Source organism: Panicum virgatum, chromosome 2N, assembly GCF_016808335.1.
Source record: "Panicum virgatum strain AP13 chromosome 2N, P.virgatum_v5, whole genome shotgun sequence".
Lineage (NCBI taxonomy): Eukaryota > Viridiplantae > Streptophyta > Magnoliopsida > Poales > Poaceae > Panicum > Panicum virgatum.
The window spans coordinates 25,352,091-25,357,888 of NC_053146.1; positions in this window are offsets into that span (position 1 = coordinate 25,352,091).

Below are 5,798 nucleotides of genomic sequence, written 5' to 3' on the forward strand. Positions count from 1 at the left end.
AAGACCTGACATCTCTGGTAAGGAGACTTAATCTTGTCACAACATATTCTGGGAGAAGGAGAAGTTTCTCCAGAAGATGCTACAAGAGGACTTGCGAGGCGATTACTGTAATCTGCCTCCATGCTCTTGAAACTTTTCTCCCAGAGTACGAGTATCATTATTCCCTTAATAGGAATAACAAGTTTGTACTTTGTCACGGTCTCGGGCCGATCTAGCTGCAGCAGGCCTCCCAGGAAGCCAAGAAGTGTGCGAGCAGACCCGAGTCGCTGAAAAGTTAGATAGGAAAAAGTACTCGAGCTATAATATCGAGTAATTGTACTGCGTCGAGTACTTTTCCTTGTTCTGGAATGTAATCCCAGTCGAGAAAAGAAGAGTCGAGTAGTTGACTAGGGGTGTGAGTGTTTTCTTTTTCCAGAATGTAATCTCTTAGAAAAAGGAATGTCTCAGAAAATCCCATTTTTTCCGCGATTTGCAACGGACTGTTGGCCTATCGGGTGTTTTTACCATGCTGCCACCGCCATTATAAAATGAAATGGTAACTAGGTTTTTTCCCCAGCGGCCACCACTTGCTTTTACTGTGTTAGATCTGTCTTTGCATTCAAGCCCCCAGATCTAGAATTCTTGCTTCCCTTTCGCTCCCCATTCTTGCCCTAGGGTTTCCGCTATTGTATGCGCGTGAAACGATCCGTTGATTTCCGGATGGCTCCCAAGAAGGCGACCAAGGGGAAGGGTGAGATTACAGAGCCAACCCGTGAGGAAGGCTGGAATACAAGTAAGTGTTCCCAATCTGACCTTGAAACTTTAGTTTCGCATGGTATTTTGGTTCCCAGATCAATTATCCCATGGCATCCAGCCTTGGGTAAAGATCATCTGTATGAAAATATAGGTGAAATTGTTGCTTTCACCTCCTTCTTGGAACGAGGATTGGGGTTTCCATGCTCGTCTTTCTTTTCTGGACTCCTGCGCTACTATAGGATCAAGCTTCATCATTTGACCCCCAATTCCTTCATTCATATTTCTATCTTCGTGCATTTGTGCGAAGCGTTTCTGGGCATCGAGCCCCATTTCGAACTCTTCCGATTTATTTTCCATTTGAAACCGCAGCCCGACTCCTTTGCTTTAGATGTAGTAGGAGGTGTGGGTCTCCAGCTTAGGCAAAGAAAGGATAGAGAATACATTTCTTATAGTCTTAGCAATAAAGTAATCGAGTGGAATCCCAAATGGTTCTATGTCGAGAACCAGTTAGGACGTTTTCCACCAATTACTCCAGGCCCTCCAATCCAATGGCCTGAGTGGAATAAAAAACCAGCCGACGAGAGTCAGATCCCCGGACTTTTCGAGTGAATTGCCGTTCTAAGGAAAAATATGTTGACTGGGGAAGCAGTCATATTCGACTGGATGAGGAGAAGGATCCAGCCATTACATGCTCGGGAAACGCTTGGATTCCAGCATCAGGGAACAGCTGATTCGTCAAGATAGTCGAAGGAAGAGATCTCAAATGATGTAGCATTTAGTCGAGTACAACGACTGCTGAGGAATGTAAAGAAAGTTCCAGTTGTTCCTGATACTTTTTCTGCTGCGAATCCTCCGAAGCAGATACTTGATAAGAGAAATCGATGCGTAGAAGTCTAGTACTATACCATAATACAAATCTGATAGGATTTTGCTTTCTGTAGGAGGACGTGGAGCACTTTAAAAGTAGTCCTCCACTGCCAGGCATTTATTCACCCTTTTGTTCTTCCAAACTTTTTGATCTGTTAACCAAGTCCAAATATGTTCATATGAAATCACAAACAGTACTTATGTATAGTCTTGGTTGTGCAGATGAGGAGGAAGCTGGGGAAAGGAGTGATAGGGATCTCAACCCTACACCGAGTACCGATACCCAAACTGGGCATCCCAGGAGTACTCGATCAGTGGGGAGGAAGCGTCGTAGCTCCTCCCAAACTGCTAGCGACAAGTAAGTAGCTAGTTATTTTGTAATCGAGTACTTTTTGTTTTCAATTTGCTGATTTGTGTTTTGCTTTTTTAAGTTTGGCGGCTAAAATGCCACGGATATCATCATATGAGGGTGATACTGTGGTGGGGCAGACTGTCCCTTCCACCATAGTGGACCTGTCAAGTGGGACCGGGGCTACTCCTTCGGCGAGTAGTTCCGATGTAAATAAAGTCATTGATGCGGGGAAACAGGCCATAGTTGTGAAACCTGCCCGTAAGTTTGGCGTCAAGGGTCTTGCTCGGAGAAGAGATCCTTCGTAAGTTCCTCAGAACTTGTGGCTATAAGATCTGCTTTTGTGTCTAGTAGTTTTTAACTACTTTGTCTTTTCAGCGATGCAGTCCTGGAGGGGAACGTGGAGACTGAATCCTCGGTCTCCAAATCAGTAGAGGAGAAGCCCCCGAATACTCCTGATGTGAGTGTTCAAGATGCGGAAGCCATGGCCAACGCCATGCTTCTGGATTCTCCCTTTCCAAATTCCGAAAGGGGCAATGAGGAGGTCCTAGATGATGGCGGAAGCGACAAGCTTCCGGAGGAGGGAGAAGATGTGAAGCTTCCTGAGGGAGGCAGCAAGGATCAGCCCGAGGAGACCCCTGCAGGTAAGCTTGTGTCTCCTTGTAGGTAAGGTATCTTTTCTCTGCTCTTAATTTGATTAAGTATCATGTTGTTCATGTAGATTCCCAAGATACAGGGAATACTGTGGGGAGGATTGAAGATGTGCCCAAAAGGGTTGTTTCTGAGGTGCTGGCGAGAACTTCCCAGGTCACATCAGGAAGTGGCTTGTCGCGTGAGAAGGTAGAGCTTGCTTTCAAGCTGCTTGAAGTAAGTAGTCGAATACTTCGAGTACTTTATCTTAGATCGAGTAGTACACTGATCTTTTTATTTGCAGGAGGCATTGGGACTGGAGGATGACCGGTCCTAGGATGAAACAGAGCTGAATGCTTTGAAGGAGAGGGTTAAGACGCTCTCAATCAAGAAGTCTGCTGTTGGTATTTTGTAACGTCACGAATAAAATCCGCAAGCGCAGGGATACCGCTGTAGCTTTCACCCAAGAGTATTCCAAGGTATCGTATCCACTGAGGAATGTGAGTACACTTTCTACAGGTTCGGGCTCATCCAAGGACACACGCGCTGGTGTGGAGAAGACAGAAGAGAGGACTTTCTATATCTAGAATCTATGCCTAGAAGAAGAGATCACGTCGCCGTTATACTTCGAGCTAAAGGTATCGACCGACTTTTGCAAACCGGTAGTTCCAATATGTGCTCTATCTGATATCCGAACATGGAGGATTACTAAAAGGCTCGAATAGGGCTGTCATCACCTGTTGGCTATCTCTACAAACCGTGGGACTATCAGACAACTGAGTGGTATAGTCCAGCCTAGACACCACGTCTACGCCTTTTCCTACTAATCTTAGCCCTAGCCAAGACTACCCTACTATCGGACCGGGGAGTGGATATACCTTTCTCTCTCTCTTAGAGATAGGTTTTTATTTATGTTTATGTTGCGCAACACCGCAGCTACAGGGAGGAAGATGGTGCCCAGTAGTCGGGGAGAGTGACACTGTCCACAAGCCGGAATGAAAGGTAAACGGTTGTTTGGGAACGACCCGACGGTGTTCCAAACATGTGTGTTAGGTCTGCCTGGCCAGGTTAACAAATTTCGACTCGAATCGTCCGCTTCTCACGGTTTGGTACTGCTTGATCCCTTTGCCACACAGAGTAATAAGAGTAACTTTATTTGATCAACCTTGATATTTGATTAAAGTTCTACCATGGTTGAGTAGAGTTAGTTGCTTACATAGAATGGTTAATCAACTAGAATCTTGGAAGCTAAAATTTGAAAGTAAGGACCTACTCTTTATTGCTTTTCAGCAAAAGAAAAACCAGAGCCTACAAAACCCTGCATAGTCTAGCTAGGTGGACTAATGTAACACCCGGTTTATAAAAGAACATAAACCGAGCAATCATATACGTGCCAGGATCAAGTCACACGTATATACAACAGAATGAACAGTATATCATAGCACATATCACGTAAAAAGATATAATAAAGCGAATACGAATGTTAATTATTACATTAATGACAAAAATGTCTGATACAGCGGAAGCGAAGTACAAAATACGAATAAAGCTCTCCGAAGCTGAAGCAGGGCGCCACAGGGACGTCGACTGGGAGACGAACACCTAGAAGTCCTCGTAGTCCTGGTAGCGCTGGACGAACTCCCTCGTGCCGGCAAGAACTGAGCAGCAGTAGCGTAGCCAAGAGGAAAAAGTAGAGAAGAGGCAAGGGTGAGTACACAACTTGTACTCAACAAGTATAACACAAACTATGAGGCTCTAAGGTTGGCTGACTCAACTGCATTAGCTTTTAAGTGTTGGCAAAGTTTTATTAAAGCTATTTACTACGAGTTGATGAATTACCATTAACCCTGTTACATAGTAATTAATCAGAATTAAACATGTTACTACTGAGAACCAAACCAAAACCAAGCCACCAAGGTAAACCCCGAGAAGCACCTCCCTCGTCGGAAGGAGATAACTCCACTAATCAAAAGGAGGATCTGGGCCGCTCATAACCGTGAGCACGGCTAGTATACCAGTTTTACACTCTACAGAGGTTGCACATCTTTACCCACAAGTCGTGAGCTACGCCAGTTGTTCATCACACTTCCTTAGGTGAGATGGCTAGCGACTCACTACGAGGCCGTTACAAAGAATCTCGTTGGTAAGGCGTAACCGCGAGAGATAGGTCAGCGACGATGGGGCCCACCTCCGGGGGTACAAGCACAGGAACGCAATCCAAGTACAGACCAAGCCGGAGGAGCAGGGACCATTGAAGCTTACTACTCTTGCCCCGCAGGTAAGTTACTCCAAACCAAAAAGACCTAATTAATAAGCCAAGTCTATCCCATTCTAGCCTTGTGGTAGCGCTGTTGTCCCAGGTTGTCGCTCTATGAACCGGTCCTTATGGAGAGTGGCCAACCAGGCAGTAAGCACCGTGCTGGCCCCCTAAACCATGTTTCTACAAAAACCATCTTTTAACGAGACGTGAGCCACTCATCCACACAGAGGGCCACTCTCAGAATTAAGTTCAAGTAAACCATTAGTCAAATTAATTAAAAAGGACCAGAGAGTGTTATAGCGCAGCAACCTAGCACAACTAACCAAAATGCAACCCAAAGGATATATATAAAGGATATAAAGTGGCTAGGAAAGTCCTTATAGGCATACAATATTAAAATGCAGTATGAAAATGTATTTAAAGGTGATAGGTTGTTCATGTTATACTTGCCTTCCTCGTACTGCTCCTGCTGCTGCTCAAAGTGCTCCGAAGATGGCTGCTCCTGGTACTGGTACTGGGGCTCCTCAGATGGATCAACGTCTACTCACGAACACATGGCCAAAACAATGCACGAAAATAAGCATACAGCAAACACTGACAAAAAGCTAAGAAACAGTACATCAATACATAACAACAGCACACTAAACTACTCTAAAACTATTCTACGCGTAACAACGAGCGCGTGGATATAAAGAACGCTAAAAACGGAGCTAAAACGCGTATTCTAGGCTAAAAACAAGTTCTAGGGGCTTATTTGTAAGAAAAACAGGGTTCCAGGGGCTTTTCTGCTAAAACCGAGGGTTAAAACGTAATTATCCACTAACTCCAAGGTCTAACTCGCAAAAACTACCAGGCTGGATGGCGGGTTGTATTTTAAAGAAACCCAGGGTGTTAAGTGTTAAAAACAGGACCTAAATCTAATTTCTTTTGAACTGGCTAGGAGCTCGGGTTGAATCT